Source organism: Triturus cristatus, chromosome 9 (genome assembly GCF_964204655.1).
Source record: "Triturus cristatus chromosome 9, aTriCri1.1, whole genome shotgun sequence".
Taxonomy (NCBI): Eukaryota; Metazoa; Chordata; class Amphibia; order Caudata; family Salamandridae; genus Triturus; species Triturus cristatus.
This window is the reverse complement of record NC_140592.1, coordinates 1263111930-1263129049: the sequence shown is the minus strand read 5'-3', so window position 1 is coordinate 1263129049 and position 17120 is coordinate 1263111930. Positions and strand designations below refer to the sequence as shown.

The following is a 17120-nucleotide window of genomic DNA, read 5'->3' as shown; positions in this document are numbered from 1 at the left end:
TTTATAAGTGTTTGAGTTTTCGCACAGTGAATGGATTAGTACATGATGCTGAATGGGTCACTAGAAGACTGCAAAGGGAGTGACAGGGTGTTTCTTGGAAGTGTATGGATACTGACTAGGGAATGGAAGGTGTGAAAGACAAATGTGTAGGTGGTTAGAGGACTGCATGCATAGAGGATAGAGGTTTGAAGCAGTCCATATACTAAGGCCTGGGTCACTGGATGAGTACTTGGGTACTGACTGAATGATTAGAGTACTGCAAGGAGAGTGCCTGGGTGAATTTATTAGGGTTTGGCGCAGTGAATGGATTAGTACATGATGCTGAATGGGTCACTAGAGGAGTGCAACGGGAGTGACAGGGTGTTTGCTGGAAGTGAATGGATACTGACTGGGGAATTGAAGGTGTGAAGGACAAGTGTGTAGGTGGTTAGAGGACTGCATGCATAGTGGATAGGGCTTTGAAGAAGTCCATGTGCTAAGACCTGGCTCAGTGCATAAATACTTAGGCAGTGACTGAATCATTAGAATACTGGAAAGAGAGTGTCTTGGTGAATTTATAAGTGTTTGGGTTTTGGCACAGTGAATGGATTAGTACATGCTGTTGAATGGGTCTCTAGAGGACTGCAAAGGAAGTGACAGGGTGTTTCCTGGAAGTGTATGGATACTGACTAGGGAATTGAAGGTGTAAAAGACAAGTGTATAGTATGTTAGAACACTACATGCATACTGCATAGACATTTGAAGCAATCTATTTGGTACTTAGAAACTGACTAAATAATCAGACTACTTCTAGGACAGTGCTTAGGTAAAACTTTTAAATTTTCAGTCCTGCCACAGTCAACAGAATAGTACACGATACTGCACTTTTGTGTCAAACCCTGACTCATTTTATCAATGCATAAGCAAAGACTAGCTTCTAATGCTACTAAAACTTGACAACATGACAGGTTTTAAGAGTTATCTACTAAAAAATACACAATGTTACCAAATGCTTCTCTCACAGTGCTTCCCAAATGCACACAGACTCACAGTGTGATTCTAGACAACAACCACTATACCTAGGAGTTTCCCAGAAATCATTCACTACTGTGGAAGTGGTAAGGGAACTGCACACAATCTTCATATTTCAGGACTGCACTTTTGTGTCAAAGCCTGACTCATTTAATCAAAGCATAAGCAAAGACTGGCTTCTAATGCTACTGAAACTTGACCGGTTTTAAAACAGTTATCTGTCAGCAAATACACGATGTTACCAAACACTTCGCTCACAGTGGTTCCCAAATGCACACAGACTCACAGTGTGATTCTAGACAAACAACACTATCCCTAGCAGCTTACCAAAACTCATTCATTACAGTGGAAGTGGTAAGGGAACTGCACACAATCTACATATTTCACGACTGCACTTTAGTGTCATTGCTTATGCGTTGATTAAATGAGTCAGGCATTGACTGGCTTCTAATGCTACTAAAACTTGACAACATGACCGATTTTAAAATAGTTATCTGTCAGCAAATACACGATGTTACCAAATGCTTCTCTCACCGTGGTTCCCAAATGCACACAGACTCACAGTGTGATTCTAGACAACAACCACTATACCTAGGAGTTTACCAAGAATCATTCACTACTGTGGAAGTGGTAAGGGAACTGCACACAATCTTCATATTTCAGGACTGCACTTTTGTGTCAAATCCTGACTCATTTAATCAAAGCATAAGCAAAGATTGGCTTCTAATGCTACTAAAACTTGACAACATGACCGGTTTTAGAACAGTTATCTGTCTGCAAATACACGATGTTACCAAATGCTTCTCTCACAATCCTTACCCAAATGCACACAGACTCACAGTGGGATTTTAGACAATCAACACTATCCTAGGAGTTTACCAAAACTCATTCACTAGTCTAGAAGAGTTAATGGTACTGAACACAATCTACATATTTAAGTACAGCACATCAGTGTCAAAGCATGACTCATTTAATCAACGCATAAGCAAAGACTGGATTCTAATGCTACTAAAACTTCACATGACATGACTTTAAAAAAGTTATCTGTCAGCAAATACATGATGTCACCAAATGCTTCTCTCACACTGATCCCAAAAACACACTAGCTCACACTGTGATTCTAGACAAGCACCACTATCCCTAGGAGTTTACCAAAACTCATTCACTACAGTGCAAGTGGTAAGGGAACTGCACACAATCTACATATTTCAGGACTGCACTTTTCTGTCAAAGCATGACTCATTTAATCAAATCATAAGCCCTAACTGTCTTCTAATGCTACTAAAACTTCACAACATGACAGGTTAAAACAGTTATCTGTCAGCAAATACACGATGTTACCAAATGCTTCTCTCACAGTGGTTCCCAAATGCACACAGACTCACTGTGTGATTCTAGACAAACAACACTATCCCTTGCACTATTACCAAAACACATTTCTTCATCTAGAAGTAGTACTATATTTTAGTATAGAAACATAACATTTCACAAATTCATAAACAATGACTGGTTTCTAATTCTACCAAAATATAAAAACAGCACAGTTATCTGTCTGCAAACACATGAAAAACACAAATGCTTATCACAGAATGGTTTCTACATGCACACACACTGTCAATAAGATTGTAGAGAAAAAAAGTACTCCCTACACTTCAGCAGGAGAAATACATTACTCTGATTAAAATCAAAATAGTATACATACATCCCCTCACAATTAAATAACTCATCTTTCAAGTTCTTTTGTAGACTAAGAAGTATATCAGTCACTCACCATATTTTCTTTCACAGAATCTCTGCACCTCTCAGCAAAAACAAAGAATGGAAAAGTTTCCCTTTCATTTTTCACACATATACATGTAAACATCAAATCACAATCCTTCACACATAAACTCAAAAGCAAACACACATTTCTTTTGGTTAAACATTTCAACCCTTTCCAACTGAAAGACATTTCAACCCTTCCCCCAATCTGCCTTCTGCCTGTTACCATAGAAATAGGTCATGGAACACTGCACTAAGCACATCGGTCAGAAGTTCAGCACACAATGTTCCTACACAAGAGAGGAAGTGTGCTTCACTTTTCAACGTATCAGCTAATCATATGTAATGTTCCTTACAATCTGTTTTTGTTAACCAATAAGAATCATACCTTTAAAAAACAGAAATATACACCCTACCTTTCAGTGTACAAAGTAGTCATACAACCAATGATTTCTTGTGTTTTTAAAAAATAACTTCAGTGGATCCGTGTACCCAACGCGATAGGATGCGCGCACTGTGCGCATTTCGCCGTTTTTTTTATTTTTAAAAAGGGGGCCCCAGGGGCTCCTTCTGGGACCCCCTAAGCACCACTCTGCCCCCTTTATATGTTTTACACACTTATTCCCCTTGCATCTTCAGCCTCGCTTCTACCGAGGCAGAAAATGGCCGCCAACAGTTCCTGGTTTCGAATGTAGAGAGACACTCGACAGCCAATTAGCATTCAGTGCGCGATCGGGTGGGTGCGCGCTCGGTTCGGGGAGGGTGCGCATACGGTGCGTGTACGGTCCGCAGATCCTCCGCGGCCATAGATATTTATGTACTTTTAACTCTAATTTTCTCAGGAACTACTGAACGGATTCACACCATTTATGCAAAAGGCACGAGTCTGAACTGAGGACTACCTCTTTGCCAAATTTGGTGTCATTCCGTTCAGCGGTTCGGGCTGTAGCTGCGACCCCCCTGATGAGATGTCATCAGTGATGTCATCAGTGATGTCACTGACCATGTCATGAATTATGTAATACGTGATATCATCAGCAGTGGATTGCGGGCGCGCGAGTTATAGTTAGCAGAACTAACTATAACGGAGGAATTTCAATGGTTTTGTACGAGTGAAATGTCCAGCTAACTATAACAGCCCTGAAACCTATGGTTTTTTCAGTGAATTTCTAAGGTTTTTTTTTTTTTTTAATTAAAAAGTTTTTATTGAACAGTAAAAAGGATACAAGCATGGGCCTACAACCACCAGGGCCGGCCGCTAGAATCAAAAAAGGATCACACAGAGTTAAAGTCATTAACCGGCCCATGGGGCCCAGTCCATTACAGAAGCTCCGGTTACACATAAGGGAATCAGGATACATACATTTAACATAAATAACAACTAAAAAACAAAAGGCGAGGCGTAGTGACATGAAGTGGGCGTCAGACTACAGCAGGGGGACTTCACATCCGACCACCAGATGGCGGTCAAGGGGAAGGAGGACTAATAGGTCAGGGGGGGTCCACGGGTGAGCCAGGTCTACACTCGGATATTCCAAATACGCAAGGAACCATCACGGGTCAGGGGGACAAGGCAACCTCGGAAGTGTCCACCAGGGGGGGAGCACAGATATTCCCCCGATACTCATTCCATTGCCCCCAGATTCTGCCCCATGCCCCCGGTTTACCACGAGCCACATACACAGTCTTCTCCCTGAACATGCACCAGTCCATGTTCTCCATCCATACAGACACGGTGGGAGGCCGCTGGGAACCCCAAAGCTGCGCTATATCTCTCTTGGCAATCATGTTCCCCAGGGCCGCCCACCGAGTCTGGGCCGCGTTATAATCATTGGGCTCCCACACATTCAGAACACAGCGACGCACCTCCGGCAACAGAGCAACCCCGGTGACTCGTCCCATAACCTCATGCACCCGGCGCCAGTATTCCGCCACCTCGCGGCACTCCCATAGGATGTGGAGAAAGGTGGCACTAAGCCCGCAGCCCCGCTTACAGAGCCCGTCGTCAGAAAATCCCATCGAAACCAAACGGGGACCCGTCACGTAAACCCGGTGGAGAATCTTAAGCTGGACCAGACGGAGACGGGCCGGGATGGCCACCTCCTTAGGGGACGACAGTGCGGATTGCCAGTCCTCGTCGTCCAACTCCACCCCATCTCCCGTCCATGCCTCCCGAAGACGCACCAAGAGGTCAGCCCGATTATTAATCAGTTTTTTATAAATTAGAGAAATAGTACTGTCGGGCACATGACCATCGAGTATGCGGTCCTCGAGGGGCGAAGAAGCCGGGAACTTGGTCCCTTCCCCAAAGACAGAGAGCAGGGCATGCCGAACCTGGGCATAACGGAAGAACTCCCTTTCAGTAAGCTCGTATTCGCTCTGGAGCGCCGCAAAGGTTTTAACCGCGCCCTTAACCCATAAGTCCCCCACTCTGCTAATACCGATCGTGTCCCAGTGCTCAAAGCCTTTCGTTGTCCAGAGGCTACCCAATCGGTCGGAGGCGAATAAAGGAGTAGCACACGTTAAACGCTCACTCCAGCCCATGGCTACATTAGCTGCCTTCCAGATCCTTACCGCAATCTTAGTAGGGCCCGTAAGGGTCCTTCCAGCCAAGCGGGAGTAAAGCGCCCTATTATAGTTACCGCCGGGAAGCAGAAATGTATCCATCTCATACGCCGGGTTCAAGCCGGGCGCATACGTGGCATGGTTAATGGCCGATAGTTGGGAGGCCCAATAGTACCTTCTAATGTCGGGAAGCGCGATGCCCCCGTCGTACCAGGGGAGAGTGAGCTTCGCCAGAGCGATACGCGCCCGCCCGTCCCACACCAGTCTCCTCTGCAGGCTCTCCACCTCCCGAAAGTAGGCAACCGGAATGACATCGAAGGAGTTCTGAAGTCTAAGGTTTTTTAAATGCTAATTCCTAACTATAACATGTCTGAAACCTATGTTTTTTTCTTTCAATTTCAAAGCTTTTTTAAATGATAATTTTTAAATGTAATAATAGTTATGTGTGTTTTTTTATACTCTTTTTCTATAGTTTTTTAACTGTTTATTTTTTACATATTTTATTTTTTAAATTACATTATATATTTTTAATATAAATGGGACTAAAATGTTTTTTAAAATATTGAAACTGAAATTTTGTTTTTTGTCAGGGTCACTAGATGAGTACTTGGGTACTGACTGCATGATTAGAGTACTGCAAGGAGAGTGCCTGGGTGAATTTACAAGTGTTTGGGTTTTTGCACAGTGAATGGATTAGTACATGGTGCTGAATGGGTCACTAGAGGAGTGCAAGAGGAGTGACAGGGTGTTTCCTGGAAGTGTATGGATACTGACTGGGGAATTGAAGGTGTGAAAGACTAGTGTGTAGGTGGTTAGAGGACTGCATGCATAGTGGATAGGCGTTTGAAGCAGTCCATGTGCTAAGGCCTGGCTCAGTGCATGAGTACTTGGGTAGTGACTGAATGATTAGAGTACTGCAAGGAGAGAGCCTGGGTGAATTTATAAGTATTTGGGTTTTGGTGCAGTTTTTATAATTTTTTCAGATGGGTACTAGTGGTAACTGACTCTGACTAATCAGCCCTAGAGCCAGTGCTATGCTAAAAGACACTTAGAATACAAGTAAAACACCTACATACACTAGGGAACACTATGCGTTGGGGTACCCCTGTGATTAGAATGACCTCCTCTGTAAGCCCCTAGTACATAATAGGGCAGGGGGATTAAAACTACCTCTTAAAATGCGCCATAGGGCGCGTTTGCACACTGGTGAAGGGAGAGGGGGCTGAGCTGACGTGTGCAAACACGCCCTGTGGCTGTTTTAATTTGGGGGATAAAGTCCCCTTGAATCCTGAGTGTCCCTTGGGTCCAAGTAGCCCACCAGGTATCTCCAGTTAGCGCCACAGAGCTGCGTTGCAGAGAGGTGTAAAAAGTGGCTTGGCCTGGACCACCTCTGTGCATCGCAGCGCAGTGGCGCTTACTGGAAGCTCCTGGTGGACTAGTTGGCCCCCAGGGTCGCTCAGGATTGAAGGGGAATTATTTCCCTATCTTAAAACCCGTCACAGGGCGTGTTTGCACACCTCACCTCAGGCCTCATCCCCTCCCTTCACCACTGTGTAAACGTGCCCTGTGTCCGTTTTAATTTGGGATATTAAGTCGCCTTGAATCCTGAGTGTCCCTAGAGTTCAAGTAGCCCACTAGGTACCTCCAGTAAGCGCCACAGAGCTGCATTGCAGAGAGGTGTAAAAAGGGGCACAGCCTGGGCCACCTTTCTGAAACACAGCGCAGTGGCGCTTACTAGAAGCACCTGGTGGGCTAGTTAGCCCCCAGGGGCCCTCAGGATTGAAGGGGAATTATTTCCCCATCTTAAAACCCGCCACAGGGCGTGTTTGCACACGTCACCTCGGGCCCCATCCCCTCCCTTCACCACTGTGGAAACGCGCCCTGTGGCCGTTTTAATTTGGGAGATTAAGTCCCCTTGAATCCTGAGGGTCCCTAGGGTCCAAGTAGCCCACTAGGTACCTACAATAAGCGCCACAGAGCTGCATTTCAAAGAGGTGTAAAAAAGGGCATGGCCTGGACCACCTCTGAGCAATGCAGCGCAGTGGCGCTTACTGGAAGCACCTGGTGGACTAGTTGGCCCCCTGGGGCTCTCAGGATTGAAGGGGAATTGTTACCCCAACTTAAAATGCGCCACAGGGCGTTTTCACACGGCACCTCAGGCCCCACCCCCTCCCTTCACCACTGTGTAAACGCGCCCTGTGGCCGTTTTAAGCTGGGATATTAAGTCCCCTTGAATCCTGAGGGTCCCTAGGGTCAAACTAGCCCACTAGGTACCTCCAGTAAGCGCCGTTGCAGAGAGGTGTAAAAAAAGGGGCACGGCCTGCATCACCTCTCTGCAACGCAGCACAGTGTCACTTACTGGAAGCACCTGGTGGGCTAGTTGGCCCCCAGGGGCCCTCAGGATTGAAGGGGAATTCAATCCCCAACTTAAAACACGCCACAGGGCGTGTTTGCACACGTCACCTCAGGTCCGTTGCCTCCCTTCACCACTGGGGCAGCTCCGTGGCACATACTGGAGGTACCTGGTGGGCTAGTTGGCCCTCAAGGACCCTCATTATTGAAAGAGAATTAATTCCCCAACTTACAACTCGCCACGGGGCGCGTTTGCACAATGGTGAAGGAAGGGGGTGTGGCCTGAGGTGACATGTCTGCAAATACGCCCTGTGGCCACATATTTCAGAAAAGCCCCGGGGGGGTGGCGGTCCCTGGGGCTGGGGGGCCCCTCTGGGCCCCCCATTACTGTAACATATTGCCCCTTGCCCCTGGGTCTCGGCCCCCCGGGGACTGATTAGAAACGAAGCGCGGTAGCCCGCGCTTCGTTTATTTTTTCCGAGGCGGGATGCGTGGATCCTACACTCATACCGCGATTTAAAAAAAAAAAAAAATTTCTTTTTTTTACCTTGTGGGACCCCCTGAGCAGGCCTAGGGGGTCAGGGTGTTTCTACCCTGCCCCCTTTTCGTGTTTTGCAATGTTTATTTTCTGCTTTCTTGTGCCTCGGCTGCCAACACTTCCTGGTTCGAAGTGTTGACAGCCAATTAGCATAAAGCTCGTGCACGGGAGGATCCGCGGCCCTAGATATATAGAATTTTTTACTTTTCAATTTCTCAGCAACTACTGAACGGATTTACACCATTTAACAAAAAGGCACGACTCTGAACCAAGGGCTACTTCTTTGCCAAATTTGGTGTAATTCCGTTCAGCAGTTCGGGCTGTAGCTGCGGCTAAAGTTTCCTATGGGAAATTGCATGGGGAAAACACGTTTTGGGACCCCCCCTTTTTTCTCGGCACCCGCTTGACGAATCACCATGAAATGAGCGCCCCACGAGTTTCGAAAATTTCGCGAAGATTCAGTAACCGGCGCCAAAGTTATTGGGAATAGAATGTTGCGGATTTCCTATGGAAAATAGGTCCTAACTATAACTACTTACTGGCAACCGCCAGTAGGAGATATATATATATATATATATATATATATATATACACACACACACACACACACACACACACACACACACACACACACTCATGAAATCAAAAGATATATTAACCAAAGTTTGCAACCTTACGATTGAACGATTGAATAAGGTATTTTGCATTACTGGGTATCATAAACGAAAAGTGTACAATGATTTGGGGTCAAGCATTGAAAAAAAGATTTTAGATCCTATATTTAACTTTTATGAAATGCTTTTATTTACAAACCTGAACCCACAAAGTATTTCGCTTATATTCATTGTATAGAAATATCACGTGTCAATGAGTATGCTTGCACTCGTCACTTTAAATAGCCTATGACAATGCCAAACTATGTCATGTGATCAAGGCCCGACGAGGGGCTGAAACGCGCCATGGTGATATACACCATTAAAGATTAAAACCAGCACCTAATTTTGTGGTCCGTAGAAACGGGAAATAAATATATATATCTATAACTCTAGTTGAAAATTTCACGAAGATTCGTCAACCGGCGCCAAAGTTATTCCAAATAGAATGTTGCGGATTTCCTCTGGATAATAGGTCCTAACTATAACTACCTACTGGCGACCGCCAGTAGGTAATATCTATATATCTATATATCTATATCTATATTCAAATTCTGATATAGTCTGAAATACTTGCACAGTTCATTTAAATGTTGTGTGCAAGAAAATAAAAACGTTCCTATCCCCAGTATCCGGGAAGATTGCCACATAAATCCTTTCACTTTGAAGTCAGAGAAAGAAAAGTCAACCCCAAGCTCCCTTGGAAGACAGAGCCTGACATTTGACCTCTGTCTTTGAATGCACAGCAAAAGTGACAAGATAAGAACACGATTTAGAGGCCTGTTTACAGAAAGAAGCACTGGTGGAAGAATACACGGAGAGGTAGTGTGAAAAGGCTTTGCTCCCTGGGAGGAACAAACTCACCCTGGACAGCCTAAAACAAATAAAGCAAGCAAACGGAAAGCTAGAAAATGTGAGTTACAAACCACAAAACCAATGGTAAGCAGAGGGCAGAATGCCTTTCCAGGGAAGCTTTCTGAATGTCCTCAGGATGACTTCATCATTTAGACAGCTGCGCAGTCTGATAGGCTTCGACCTAAAAATGGGATGAAGCCATGATTACACCCCTGTGAATGAACACAATCATATCCTATTTGCAGCACCTACTAAGGTTGGCACAAAAGTGGCATGGTGCAGGACCTGTTCAATCTGGCCCGGTCACTTCCTCTTTCTTTCCATTCATTCATCCGCTGTCTCTCTACCACTTTATGTCCCTTTAGCTCCTGTTGCCCCCGCTGCTAGAAGCCCTGGGGTGATGGATTCAGAGGCAGAAGCTGGCAACCTTCAAAAACCGGCCTCCAAATGCCTGTTGGGATCAATGGCCAGTCCCGCCTTGGCATTACGGCACTTAAAGATGGCGTGATTTGAGCAGAGTCACACAAGCTTTCAAAATGTGGGCCAGCATTAAATGATCTGGTTCAATAGGTGGTCATTTAAAAACTCGATCACGTATCACAGCCTTCCATAGTCTAAGTTAACTAATTGTACCGGATAACGGAGCTTCATCAGTGAAAATACTGGATGATGCATACACATTTACCAACCAGCCCTCTTTCAAACTGCATTCGCCCGGAGACTGTCTTGCATATTTAGGTCTATGTTGTCAGTATTTTAATCCTCAACAAAGTCACAGGCAGGTACCCAAGGGTGAGATCACCACCAACATATGTACAGAAAGTGTGTCACCAAAACAAGGCACTGCCACGAAGATACATATCGACCCACATTTATGGATTACAACCTTTTTATTAGCAAAAGCATTGCAACCAGATTACATGATCAACGCCAAATAGCAACCCTCTAAACTAGACGGCTCAACCCCTCAAGTGCTAACACTTCTAACCCTTCTAATATATAAATGTCTCAGAGAAAGGGACCCCTCCTTAATCTCAAGCACTCTTCCAGTCTGTGGAAGGAGATGACAACAGACTGATACCCAGGAAGACAGCTGCGGGTAGGGCATGGAACCAGGCCTCTAACTCCACCAAGTCTCTTCCCTGGAAAGGACCCCCTATTCTCTAATCCTTGGGTCCAACATCCCCACTGTCAAGCCCTACACTGGGTTGACGGGAGAGGGCAGGGGGGTCGTTTGCTACCCGTGTCCTGAAATCTTTCCTGCTGTGGCTCAGCAAACTGGGCCAAGTACAACCCTTTCCACACTTGATTCTCAGGGCAGCCAGGGTGAGCAGTCACAGGCTTCTGCGGGAGGTAGTGTGGGTGGCAACAGCTCAGAGCTCAATACTCAACCAACAGACAGACTAATGTACTGTCCAGCCCAGTGCTTGTTTTTATAGAAAAAAAGTACTTAGTTTAACGTCTTTTTTATTCCTTTCAGCCATAGTCACAAGTGGGTGCAACAAACTTACATATGTGGCTTGTCTCCAGGTGCAGGCAAAGCCCCACGGGTTACCTGCTGGCAGTCTGGGCTGAGCTGCGGATTTAGGATGTACTCCCACCCCATTGGCGGGGACTCTCTTCACATGGACTGTGGTAAATATTTCTCCTTTACCGGGACTGAATTTGATACAGGAACATAATAAAATAGCTCAGTAAAATGAGAGGCAGAATCCGTGGTATTAGAGGTTCGGAATGGGCTTTATTCCAATAATCGATTATAATCGGTTGCTCCCAATGTTCCGTCACCACGAAGGTTCTGGAAGTGAAGCACACACTTTATTGACAAGAAATGACTTTTATAGTACATACATGACAATGAAGTAAATGCAGTAGGCGTAACAATTGATAAGGAAAATGACGAGTTGTTCTGCGTAACCAGAAATGGGTGTAATAAAGAGTAAAAAGGAACATAATTGGTGGTGATGTCACCTATAGGTGGATCTATAAGATAATACTTGGCATAGATGCGCGCGCAGCAGCATGACGTGTAATTGACGTGTAACTAGGGGGTGAAGGGGACTTGACATTTAGCTCTACATGTGGAGACAAGAAGTCTGAGGGGTCAAGTCAACCTAATCCCAAATCATATCTAACATCCTATGTTTAAAGAACTATGTTATCCATAAACGAAGGACTCTCGGACAGAATCTATTCTATACTGACTGTGCGTGCATGTACAAGCGTCTAAGTGTCTACACTAAATGCGAGGGGGTAGGAATATTCCATGGTAACAAGGCTATGAATTACTTGCATGAGGACAGAGAAGCCGGCCTTTTGCTCGGTAACTGGAAGAATGTTTACTTAAGCTACTAGGCAGGAATGCATCGGCTGAGGGGGAAGCAGATAACTCGAAGGTGAAATACAGTTCTTGGCAGAGAATAGGCTGATGTCAGGCTTCGTGAGCCGCGCAGAGAATGAGACTGGAGCTTTCAGAGGCAGAAGGCAAGAAGAGTTTGATGACAGAATCAGGGCCTACTTGCCTGGACTGTAAAATGGCATAAGTGAACCATATAAAGCCGGTGGCTTTTCATACTTAGGAATGGAATATCCGGCCTATTCATGGCGGATCTGCCAGAGGACATGTTGACGGTGGACGCACATGTGTTTGCGTCTTTATAACTGGAACTGGAGGGAACACACATGTACTTGTGACATGCACATAGAACCGTTGGGGTCCAAGATAGGGGACATAACTGACCAGAAAAATCCATATTTCCACATTCCCTCCTTGTCCCCTACTTGCCCGTTAAGAGATATCAATCTTCATTAATCCATTGATCTGTTCATATAGCATCATTTGTTCTTCTTTCTTCTTCCGTGACGAATGAAATCTTGGTGGTGGAATACACGATGTGGCACACAGACCACAGATCGCTGGTCCACATTGTAGACATAGACAGCAACTGAATAGTAGGAGAAGGCCAATACCTAGGAAGGATAGAACTCTCCATCCCCAGGCTGATATCACATTCCAAAACCAACTGGACCAAGTCCAAGTGCCTGGGTTCTGGTGTATCTGGCTTACAATCTTGTGAAGGCGAGTTATAGCTTTATATACAGATGGCGAATTTTCTGGTATGAATACGCAGCAGCTTGATCCGATGACCCTACAAGCTCCGCCTCTATCAGCCAGGATGACGTCAAGGACAAGACGATTTTGAAGCACAACAATCCGCATAGCAGACTGCTCTTCTGTTAAATTGCCTAAGGCGGAAATAGTCTCATTCACTACTGCTTCAAGGGTTCTAGTTAATCTACGTATCAGCTTACTATTGGTAACTGTACCTATATAGGGAAAGATGCCTTTATTGAAATCTACATACTTGTCCCATGCCGTCTCAGTATAATCGACAATTGGGAGATCTCTCCGCTCTCTATTGTGTACTAAATGAATATTTCTATAATAATCAGGAGGAGCTAGGAAAACAGGTGGCAAAAGGAATGCTATGTAGCAGGTACCATCCCAATCTAGAGGTAGACGCATATATGCAGTCTGACCACATATAAAGTAGGAATGGCGATAAGCTCTGAATGAAGATTTGCCTTGATCACTGAATTCTACTGTAGTAGTGCATTGACTATGGCCCATATGTATGGAACCAACCTTTCTTACACACAATTCATCTTTTGCTGGGAATACTGACATGGTGGGTAAGACTAGCTCAACTTCGGATACGACATTTAGAATCATGAGATTAGGTGTAAAATTACCTAATCCATACACTTCATTTTCTAGATCAGTTCCTGTTCTTTTGGGGCGACCCTCCTTGTCAGGATAGCAGACCTTGAGTAAGACTAGGTTCAGGTTTCCCCATACCCACTGATCTTGGTAAACTGCTGTGTCTGAGTTTATGGAATTGATTAAACTAAACCATGCTCCACAGGAGCCATTACGTGTAAATGGATGTGGAAAGAAAGGCAAGACTCCTTCATAATTCTGATAGGGAGGGAGTCGGCCACACACCCAACAATTTGTTGCATTACTAGTCTGATGGGAATGATGTAACATACTAATGAAAGTGTTATTGCGCAGCGCAAGTCTATAGGACAATTCATGCGGGGGTAAGTCACTAAAAGAATGTTCTGCAATAACATTGTGAACATTTCTGGCAATAGGGTAATATATGTGCAACAACATACTGGTAATAATTATTAAAAGACTTAAGGAAAACAAAATTAATAATGTCCCTATACAATGGCTACGCAGTGATTTACAATACGCCTGTCGTTTCATCATTTTTCGCGACTGTTCATGATTCAGGTCTAGAGGATACATGTCAGAGACAGATTCAACCGCTTCACCTAGGAGAGGACTTAAACAATCAAACCGTCTGACGTCCTAGGCCTTAACTTAACTTTGTAAAGTTCGCTTTCAGTTTTTTCCACCAAAGGAAGTTTTGAATCAGTCTGTGAGGGAGTGCAGGGCACAATGTCTATATCCGAGGATTGTCCATGAAATTTTTTGATATGGCTTGAATGAATCCAGCCCTTGCGGCCCTCGATCTTCACGGCTGTTCTTGTGGTCAGCAGAACCAACTTGGGTGTCTTCCACCTGGGCTCCAGCTGAGTCTTTCGGTCGAAATTTTTCACAAACACAATATCACCCGGAACTATGTCATGGGGTTTCACCTCAGTATTGTCGGGAAATGCTGCAGCAACCTGTGAACGACAAGATTGTAGTGCAGACATCAAGGAAGCCAAGTAATCTGTCAGCATATTACAGTCAATATCAGTTATTTTGCGTGGTATAGGCGTCCCCCACATATTTGGTGGTCTACCGAAGATCACCTCATACGGGGATAGCCCTGTTCTAGAGTGTGCTACCATTCTCATGTAAAAAAGTGCGACTGGTAATGCTACTATCCAGTCGACCCCTTTCTCTCTGCATATTTTGGACAGTCTGATTTTCAGTATCTGATTATGTCTTTCTACGAGACCTGCTGCTTCGGGGTGTCGGACACAGTGGAATTTCCACTGATAGCCTAACAAAAGTGAAACGTGTTTCATTAGTTCGGATGAGAACGGCTGGCCGTTATCTGAGTAGACAACACGTGGTAAACCGTATCGTGGGAAGAATTCTCGAACCAACTGTTTGGCAGTAGTCGGGGCAGTGTAATCTGAAACCGGGTATGCCTCCGTCCAACGGGACAGAGCGCAGACAACTACGAGAACATATTTGAATCCTCGACATCGTTCCATCTGGATATAATCCATCTGGAGGACTTCAAAAGGGTGATCAGGAGGATGAAATCCACCCTGTTCTACGGGAACACTTTTTCCTGGGTTGAACTGACAACAGATCATACAGGTACGGACCTTTTGTTTGGCTGCTGCTCGTAAATGTTTATTAAACCAAATGTGTTGAATGCTGTCTAGCATAGCTTTTTCTCCTAGATGTGCCGGACTATGTATAGTGTTAATTATAACTTGGACCATTGAATCAGGAAGGAACCATACAGACTTTTCTTTCATCATCCATCCTTGGTCCGTTTGGATCCCTCCTAATTCAGTCCATTTCTTTATTTCGTCTGGTGTAGCATGTGTCTGTATGTCAATTACGTCAAGAGTAGGATCTTTAACTGTCATACAATGTGTCGGCATCGGGACTATTGTCTTTGTCATGTCGGGGGTTTGGGTTTGAGCCGTCTGTTTAGCCGTTCTGTCGGCTAGATCATTGCCTTGGGAAATGATATCAGTAACTTTCGTATGAGCTTTACATTTCATAATTGATATTGCAGTAGGTAGATGTATTGCATCTAATAAGGCATGGATGAGGGGTCCGTGCTGAATGTGGGCACCGTGGGAAGTTAAATAACCTCTCTCTCGCCACAGCACGCCGAAGTCATGTACAACTCCGAATGCATAACGTGAATCAGTGTATATGTTGACTTTTTTATTCGTGGCTTGAATACAAGCTTGTGTCAGAGCGATGAGCTCTGCGGCTTGAGCTGACAAAGTATTTATACGATTAGTTTCAATGACTTCAGTATCTGTTGTGACTGCATAAGCGGCCACTAATTCTCCTGTACTTGTTCTCATACATGAACCATCTACATACAACGTCAGGTCTGGATCGGACAATGGAACATCGGTCAAGTCTTGTCTGGGTTTTGTCGTTACAGTAATAACTTCAATACAGTCATGGGCTAGTGGGTCTGTTCCGGTTACTGGCAAAAGTGTGGCAGGATTCAATGTGTTACAGCGTCTTATTTCTATATGTGGCTGAAACAATGTAAGTTCGTACCCTGTAAGTCTCGCTATAGTCAAGTGTTGTGTTTGTGTTCTATTTACAAGAACCTCTACTGCGTGTGGTACTTGAACTGTCAATGGGTGTCCTAACACTATGGCATCGCTTTGTCTGATTGCTAAAGCTGTCGCTGCCACTGATTTCAGGCATGCAGGCAAAGCCTGAGCTACGGGATCTAATGTACTAGAAAAATAAGCACATGGTTTGTGTGATCCTGCTTGTTCCTGTGTGAGTACTGACAAGGCAGTACCTTCGCGTTCTGTAACAAAGAGTGTAAACTGTTTTCTGTAACATGGTGTTGCTAAAACAGGTGCTTGACATAAAGTTTTCTTTAGGCTTTCAAAAGCTTGTGTATGTTCTTGAGTCCAAGGGAGAACAGTCGATGTGGCTGCCTCCTGTGTGGTTAACTGAATGAGTGGTTTTGCTAGAAATGCATACTGAGGGATCCACTGTCTACAGTATGAAGTGAGGCCTATGAAAGCCCGCACCTCCTTTTGTGTCTTGGGTATTGGCATGTTAGCTATTAACTGAATGCGGTCTGGGGTAAGCTGCCTTCCCTCCTTGGACAGCGAGTGTCCAAGATAAACAACTCGCTGGACACAGAATTGCAGCTTAGAAGGGGACACCTTGTGCCCCTTTTCGGCTAGAAATTGTAAAACTGTCAGTGATGCTTTTTCACATTCCGGTTCGCTTCTTGCGGTGATCAGCAGATCATCGACGTATTGAAGCAGCGCAGTGTTAACTGGCATGTGGATACTGTCAAGTTCTCGTTTCAGTGCTTGGCTATAGATGCTGGGGCTTTCTGTAAATCCTTGAGGTGCGCGTGAGAATTTAAAGCTACGCCCATTTAAACTAAATCCGAATAAATATTGGCTTTCCGGATCTATTGGGACGCTGAAAAAGGCATTCTTGAGATCAATTACAGTAAAGAATGTTGCTTCGGAATCAATAGCTGTCAGTAATGACGAGATATCGGGAACCACAGGAAATTGTGGCACAATGCATTTGTTTAACTCGCACAGATCAATAACCAATCGATATACTGGCGGGGCCTTAGGGTCTGTTCGTTTAAGAATCGGTATTATCGGTGAATTAC

General features: G+C 44.7%; 1 protein-coding gene across 11 annotated transcripts in view; it reads right to left on the bottom strand.

Moving 5' to 3' along the window:
* Positions 1-17120, bottom strand: part of AP4S1 (adaptor related protein complex 4 subunit sigma 1) — a 243757-nt gene that overhangs the window by 130228 nt on the left and 96409 nt on the right. For 3 of the 11 annotated variants that reach the window (XM_085627380.1, XM_085627382.1, XM_085627379.1), the window contains exon 3: positions 9807-9916. The exons of the other annotated variants lie outside the window; for them this stretch is intronic. The gene's annotated coding sequence lies outside the window, so the exon portion shown is untranslated. The remainder of the gene's footprint in view (positions 1-9806; positions 9917-17120) is intronic. 11 annotated transcript variants of the gene reach the window in all.